Raw genomic sequence first — 8,303 nt, forward strand, 5'->3', positions numbered from 1 at the left:
GGGGCGGTGGCGGCGGCGGCGTATCTTCATGCAGTCGGGGCTCCTCCGGCATCTCAGCCTGGAAGCCCCGCCGGCAACTCCATCGGTACAATGCGCTGGCCTCCGGGAAAATGGCCGCTGCTTAGATTCAGATCTCGTTGAGATCTGAATCTGAGCATGCGCAGCCCCCAGCGGCCGGGCCACCGCATCGCACCTATTGAGCTGCCTCCGGGAAAATGGCCACTGCTCAGATTCAGATCTCGTCTCCCGAGATCTCGGGACGAGATCTGAATCTGAGCAGCGGCCATTTTCCCGGAGGCCACCTGACCGCATTGTACCCATGGAGTTGCCGGCGGGGCTTCCAGTCTTTGAGATGCCGGAGGAGCCCCGACTGTATGAAGATACGCCGCCGCCGCCACCGCCCCACAGCACCAGAGGCCCCACACTGCAGAAGAGGAGCCGCCACAGCACAGCACAGCACAGCACAGCAGCCGCCGCTCCCAGCACAGAGACCCCACGCTGCAGCGCTATGATAAGGTAATGGGGGATACTCACTTTCCTGTGAGACGCCCCCTCGTCCTCATCAGGATCACTCCCCCCCCCCAAAAGGCACATATTCACCGGCCCTATAAGACGACATAGGGTGTATAAGAAGACCCCCGACTTTTAAGAAGATTTTATTTTTTAACTGGTAAAGTTGGGGGGTCGTCTTATACGCCCAGTCGTCTTATACGCCGGAAAATACGGTACTCTCCCACTGTTTTTTTATGTTTTTTTTGTTTTTTAAGGGAGACTTTAGAAACCAAATAATATTAAAAAAACCAAAAAAATAAATAGGCTTTCTATGGCCCACTGAATGAGAGAGAGAGGTGGCACACCCAGGAGTCAAGATTGGCACACAAGCTGAAAGGGCAATATTACTCTCCCACTGTTTTTTTATGTATTTTTTGTTTTTTAAGGGAGACTTTAGAAACCAAATAATATTAAAAAAACCAAAAAAATAAATAGCCTTTCTATGGCCCACTGAATGAGAGAGAGAGGTGGCACACCCAGGAGTCAAGACTGGCACACAAGCTGAAAGGGCAATATTACTCTCCCACTGTTTTTTTATGTTTTTTTTTTTTTCAGGGAGACTTTAGAAACCAAATAATATTAAAAAAACCAAAAAAATAAATAGCCTTTCTATGGCCCACTGAATGAGAGAGAGAGGTGGCACACCCAGGAGTCAAGACTGGCACACAAGCTGAAAGGGCAATATTACTCTCCCACTGTTTTTTTATGTATTTTTTGTTTTTTAAGGGAGACTTTAGAAACCCAATAATATTTAAAAAAAAAAATAAATAGGCTTTCTATGGCCCACTGAATGAGAGAGGTGGCACACCCAGGAGTCAAGACTGGCACACAAGCTGAAAGGGCAATATTACTCTCCCACTGTTTTTTTATGTTTTTTTTGTTTTTTAAGGGAGACTTTAGAAACCAAATAATATTAAAAAAACCAAAAAAATAAATAGGCTTTCTATGGCCCACTGAATGAGAGAGAGAGGTGGCACACCCAGGAGTCAAGACTGGCACACAAGCTGAAAGGGCAATATTACTCTCCCACTGTTTTTTTATGTATTTTTTGTTTTTTAAGGGAGACTTTAGAAACCCAATAATATTTTTTAAAAAAAAATAAATAGGCTTTCTATGGCCCACTGAATGAGAGAGGTGGCACACCCAGGAGTCAAGACTGGCACACAAGCTGAAAGGGCAATATTACTCTCCCACTGTTTTTTTATGTTTTTTTTGTTTTTTAAGGGAGACTTTAGAAACCAAATAATATTAAAAAAACCAAAAAAATAAATAGGCTTTCTATGGCCCACTGAATGAGAGAGAGAGGTGGCACACCCAGGAGTCAAGACTGGCACACAAGCTGAAAGGGCAATATTACTCTCCCACTGTTTTTTTATGTATTTTTTGTTTTTTAAGGGAGACTTTAGAAACCCAATAATATTTTAAAAAAAAAATAAATAGGCTTTCTATGGCCCACTGAATGAGAGAGGTGGCACACCCAGGAGTCAAGACTGGCACACAAGCTGAAAGGGCAATATTACTCTCCCACTGTTTTTTTATGTATTTTTTGTTTTTTAAGGGAGACTTTAGAAACCCAATAATATTTTTAAAAAAAAATAAATAGGCTTTCTATGGCCCACTGAATGAGAGAGGTGGCACACCCAGGAGTCAAGACTGGCACACAAGCTGAAAGGGCAATATTACTCTCCCACTGTTTTTTTATGTTTTTTTTTTTTTCAGGGAGACTTTAGAAACCAAATAATATTAAAAAAACCAAAAAAATAAATAGGCTTTCTATGGCCCACTGAATGAGAGAGAGAGGTGGCACACCCAGGAGTCAAGACTGGCACACAAGCTGAAAGGGCAATATTACTCTCCCACTGTTTTTTTATTTTTATTTTTTTTTTCAGGGAGACTTTAGAAACCAAATAATAAGAAAAAAAATAAATAAATAAATAGGCTTTCTATAGCCCACTGAATGAGAGATAGCACACACAGCAGTGGCACACAAGCCCTGACTGAGGCCAATATTTTTCTCCCACTGATTGATGTAGTGTTTTTGTGTTGAGGTAGATTTTAGAACACAAATCAAGGAAAAAAAAAAAATGCTTTCTATGGCCCACTGAATGAGAGAGGTGGCACACCCAGGAGTCAAGACTGGCACACAAGCTGAAAGGGCAATATTACTCTCCCACTGTTTTTTTATGTATTTTTTGTTTTTTAAGGGAGACTTTAGAAACCCAATAATATTTTAAAAAAAAAATAAATAGGCTTTCTATGGCCCACTGAATGAGAGGGAGAGAGGTGGCACACCCAGGAGTCAAGACTGGCACACAAGCTGAAAGGGCAATATTACTCTCCCACTGTTTTTTTATGTTTTTTTTTTTTTTCAGGGAGACTTTAGAAACCAAATAATATTAAAAAAACCAAAAAAATAAATAGGCTTTCTATGGCCCACTGAATGAGAGAGAGAGGTGGCACACCCAGGAGTCAAGACTGGCACACAAGCTGAAAGGGCAATATTACTCTCCCACTGTTTTTTTATGTATTTTTTGTTTTTTAAGGGAGACTTTAGAAACCAAATAATATTAAAAAAAAAACAAAAAAAAAAAGGCTTTCTATGGCCCACAATTAGAGAGAGAGAGGTGGCACACCCAGGAGTCAAGACTGGCGCACAAGCTGAAAGGGCAATATTACTCTCCCACTGTTTTCTTAAGTTTTTTTTCTTTTATTTTCAGGGAGACTTTAGAAACCAAATAATATTAAAAAAACCAAAAAAATAAATAGCCTTTCTATGGCCCACTGAATGAGAGAGAGGTGGCACACCCAGGAGTCAAGACTGGCACACAAGCTGAAAGGGCAATATTACTCTCCCACTGTTTTTTTTTTTTTTTCAGGGAGACTTTAGAAACAAAATAATAAGAAAAATAAATAAATAAATAAATAAATAGGCTTTCTATAGCCCACTGAATGAGAGATAGCACACACAGCAGTGGCACACAAGCCCTGACTGAGGCCAATATTTTTCTACCACTGATTGATGTAGTGTTTTTGTGTTGAGGTAGAATTTAGAACACAAATCACGGAAAAAATAAATAGGCTTTCTATGGCCCACTCAGTGAGAGATGGCACACACAGGGATGGCACTGTAGCAGAAATGCCAATCTTAATCTCCCACAAAAAAACAAAACAAAAAAAAAACAGGGACTGTCCTACAATTACTATCTCCCTGCAGTAATCTAAGCCAGGTATGGCAGGCAGCAATAGGAGTGGACTGATGCACAAATTAAATAAAAAGTGTGGACAAACAAAAAAGATAGCTGTGCAGAAAGGAACAAGAGGATATGTGCTTTGAAAAAAGCAGTTGGTTTGCACAGTGGCGTACACACAGCAATACAGCTATCACGGAGCCTTCTAGGGCAGCCCAATGAGCTACAGCGCTGAGGAAAAAAAAAAAAAAATAGCTTCCACAGTCCCTGCACACCGAAGGTGGTGTTGGACAGTGGAAATCGCTGCAGCACAAGCGGTTTGGTGGTTAGTGGACCCTGCCTAACGCTCTCCCTGCTTCTGACGAAGCGGCAGCAACCTCTCCCTAAGCTCAGATCAGCAGCAGTAAGATGGCGGTCGGCGGGAACGCCCCTTTATAGCCCCTGTGACGCCGCAGACAGCAAGCCAATCACTGCAATGCCCTTCTCTAAGATGGTGGGGACCAGGATCTATGTCATCACGCTGCCCACACTCTGCGTTCACCTTCATTGGCTGAGAAATGGCGCTTTTCGCGTCATTGAAACGCGACTTTGGCGCGAAAGTCGCGTACCGCATGGCCGACAAGCACAGGGGTCGGATCGGGTTTCATGAGACGCCGACTTAGCCAAAAGTCGGCGACTTTTGAAAATGATCGACCCGTTTCGCTCAACCCTATTCCTGGGACATTCATCCTGTGCTCTAGTCATTAAATAATGTAATGTTTTGATATATATTTTTGTACTATTTATGGCAATTAAAGTTTGTTTTATAAATCATTGCTCTGAATTTTTCTCCTTTTGGCATGGCTAAATCTGGTACAGCAAGCATGCGATTCTATTGTTCTTTTAACCCCTTCAAGACGCAGCCCTTTTTCGTTTTTGCGTTTTCATTCTTCGCTCCCCTCCTTCCCAGAGCCATAACTTTTTTATTTTTCCGTCAATATGGGCATATGAGGGCTTATTTTTTGCAGGACGAGTTGTACTTTTGAACGACACCATTGGTTTTACCATGTCTTGTACTAGAAAACGGGAAAAAAATTCCAAGTGTGGTGAAATTGCAAAAAAGTGCAATCCCACACTTGTTTTTTGTTTGGCTTTTTTGCTAGGTTCGCTATATACTAAAACTGACCTGCAATGTGATTCTCCAGGTCATTATGAGTTCATAGACACCAAACATGTCTAGGTTATTTTTTATCTAAGTGGTGAAAAAAAAATTCAAAATTTTGCTTAAAAAAAAATTGTGGCATTTTCCGATACCCCGTAGCGTCTCCATTTTTCGGGATCTTGGGTCAGGTGAGGGTTTATTTTTTGCGTGACGAGCTGACATTTTTAATGATACCACTTTTATGCAGATACATTCTTTTCATCGCCCATTATTGCATTTTAATGCAATGTCGCAGCAACCAAAAAAACGTAATTCTGGCATTTCGAATATTTTTCTCGCTACGCTGTTTAGCGATCAGGTTAATGCTTTTTTTATCGATAGATCGGGCGGTTCTGAAAGCGGAAATACCAAATATGTGTATGTTTAATTTTTTTGTTTTATTTTGGATGGGGCGAAAGGGGGGTGATTTAAAGTTTTATATATTATTTTTATCATATTTTTAAAACTTTTTTTTTATTTTTGCCATGCTTCAATAGCCTCCATGGTATGCTAGAAGCTGTCATAGCCTGATCGGCTCTGCTACATAGCAGCGATCATCACATCGCTCCTATGTAGCTGAATTGCAGGCTTGCTATGAGCGCCGACCACAGGGCGGCGCTCACAGCAAGCTGGCATCAGTAACCATAGAGGTCTCAAGGAGACTTCTGGTTACTATGCCGATGCATTGCTGACCCCGAACATGTGACGGGGTCGGCGATGCGCGCATTTTCGACTGCACGGCTGGAAGTGGTAGTTAAATGCCGCTGTCAGCGTTTGACAGCGACATTTAACTGGTTAATAGCGGCAGGTGGATCGCGATTTCACCTGCCGCTATTGTGCACACATGTCAGCTGTACAAAACAGCTGACATGTTGCGACTTTGATGTGGGCTCTCCGCCGGAGCTCACATCAAAGGGGGAGACACGACATGCGCCATACTAGTACGGGGCATGTCGTGAAGGGGTTAAGGTTATATATATTGGCACCAATCTGGGCTAGAGATATAAGGATTATATATTCTGAATGTCCATCGAGAGATCTATGGCTCACGGAAATCGCTAGGAGCTAAACCCAACGAGTGCAAGGAGCGGGTTTCTCCGTAAGCGGGACATGTAACTACACCGTGTTTAAAACACTTAAAAGAATCCCCCCGACATGGTGAACATCCTGATCATTGTGTCGTTTGTGTTCAAGTTTCATACACCAAGCTCTGTATAAAAATGGTTTGTCACAGCTCTAAGAAAGGGGAGGATTCAGCCCTGAGTGAGGTCACCACAGGGGGAGTGCCTTGGTTTTAAGCTGGGAAATATGTGAGTGAAGCAGCAGTTTTCCAGTGTCTTTTTTCCCACGTCTAGCTGCTATACAGATGTGTGATCCATCTTGATGTGTCTCCTGAGCACATGGTCAGCCATGAGATGAAATTTTCTGAATGCAATATAAATTTTCTCTTCTCTAGGCAGTGTTTACAAAAGGGTAAAAGGATATTATAAAAGACTAGATGGTGGCCCGATTCTAACGCATCGGGTATTCTAGAATATGTATGTATGTATGTACAGTATATAGCAGCCACATAGTATATAGCACAGGCCACGTAGTATATATGGAGCGCCCCCAGATGCAGGGCCGTGGGGTACTCGGTACCGGGCCTCTCGGTCTCAGTTCTGGGGTTGTCACGGTGGCTAGGCCTGGTCCGTGACCCTGCTAAGGGGCGTCTAATGAAAGTTGTAAGTGGTGGTGCGTGGTGCAGGTCGCGATGAATAATGAGGACACAGGGTTGCAGTCTCTTTACCTCTTTACTGAAGGCTTCAAGGTCCTCAATCCAGAGTACGGTTAACAGGGCTGTCTGAGACCGGCCGGTCCGATGGCACCTCCAGAGTTCCCTTTGCAGGTGGAAATCTGTGCCTACCTTCTAGCGCCTGTGTGTTGTAGTACTTCCCTGCTGAGCACCACGGGATAGTCCTCACAACTGTTGTGTCTGTTTCTGATGTTCTTTCCCACAACTCATGTCTATTCTGATGTTCTTCTCCGTCCCCCAGATGATATGGATAGGACGCACCCGTATGACGGGTAGGCCTGGAGTTCTTCTGGGACCCTAGTGACGCCCCTCTCCCACAGTTGCCCCCTATGTCTGCTTAGGTGATTTAGGTGAGACAGCCAACCTATAATTAACTGTCCTGCCGTTGGTTTGAAGTAATGCTTGGAGCCTAATACTTCCTCGGCGTTCCGGCCACCGGCTACGCGCCTCAGTAGGATGTTGCCTCGGTCTTACAGCACGACTCCTACTGGTGTTTTCTCCTTTTTGCTTTGATCTCGTTTCTCACTCTCCACAATAAACCTTGCTTCTTGTCCTTTCTTGAGATACCGCCGCGATGTAGTGCAGGCGCGGTTCCTTAACGTTCTTTCCTGTTCGCTAGGCCTCTGTCAGGATCCCACCCCTGACAGGGACCCCCCTGAATCTTCCCCTGCAACACCCTCTGCCACAGGATGTTGCCTGGTTCCAACCCAGTCAGCTTCTGTCCTAACTTTCTATCCAACCCCCAGTTTTACCACTTTGTGAGGAGTGGCCTAATACATAGCGCCCTTAGCTCCCCCTGGAGGCCAGACTATGAAGTGTATTGGTGTCTGTGATACCTGGTCAGGTGAACTCCTTCAGTACCATCAGACATACCATCACTCCCCTTAGCGGCGGAGCATCAGTACTGCAATGACCAGGACTCTGGGGCGCTGCACTCCCCCCCGGTTAAATCCAGTACTCCCGGACTGGGAAGAAAACAACAATACATATCAGCAAAAGACATACAAATTTTGAAATGCAATAAACAAGTAATACGTGGAAATAACAGTACTTCCCTTTATGGGAGGTGAGGACTCTTGAACGTTACAAACATGGTTAAATATCTTAAATAACACACTATAAATAACTTCTATTACCCAACCGGGTATTCTACTGAGTGCAAATGCTGAACAATAATTTAACTTTGCCTCTAAGGACGTGTAAGCTGAATCCATTAAAGGCCTATGATAAAAATCCTAAAATATAAATTAACTTTTCTTCATTTTTCTCTTCTAAGTGCAATATTTTCTTTTTATTCTCTGATTTGTCTTATGCAGGACCGCCTGTCTATCTGCCCAGGCCTACTGCCTCTTTCTTAGTACAGGATCACTGAGCCATCTCTTTATGGCTCCTAGTAGGACTCACCCACTAACCCCTACGGGTTCACTTTCCTGTCCTCATTCTCTAGCACATTATTAAACATTTTCTATAATTAACTAACTGGCTACATATAACTTTTCTATGTAGAACATTATTTCTATTTACTCTTCTTTAAGGCAACATTATATATTGAATGTAACTAGTAAACATTCCCTTTAAGAGGGAACCA

This window comes from Ranitomeya variabilis, chromosome 1, assembly GCF_051348905.1.
Source record: "Ranitomeya variabilis isolate aRanVar5 chromosome 1, aRanVar5.hap1, whole genome shotgun sequence".
Taxonomy (NCBI): Eukaryota; Metazoa; Chordata; class Amphibia; order Anura; family Dendrobatidae; genus Ranitomeya; species Ranitomeya variabilis.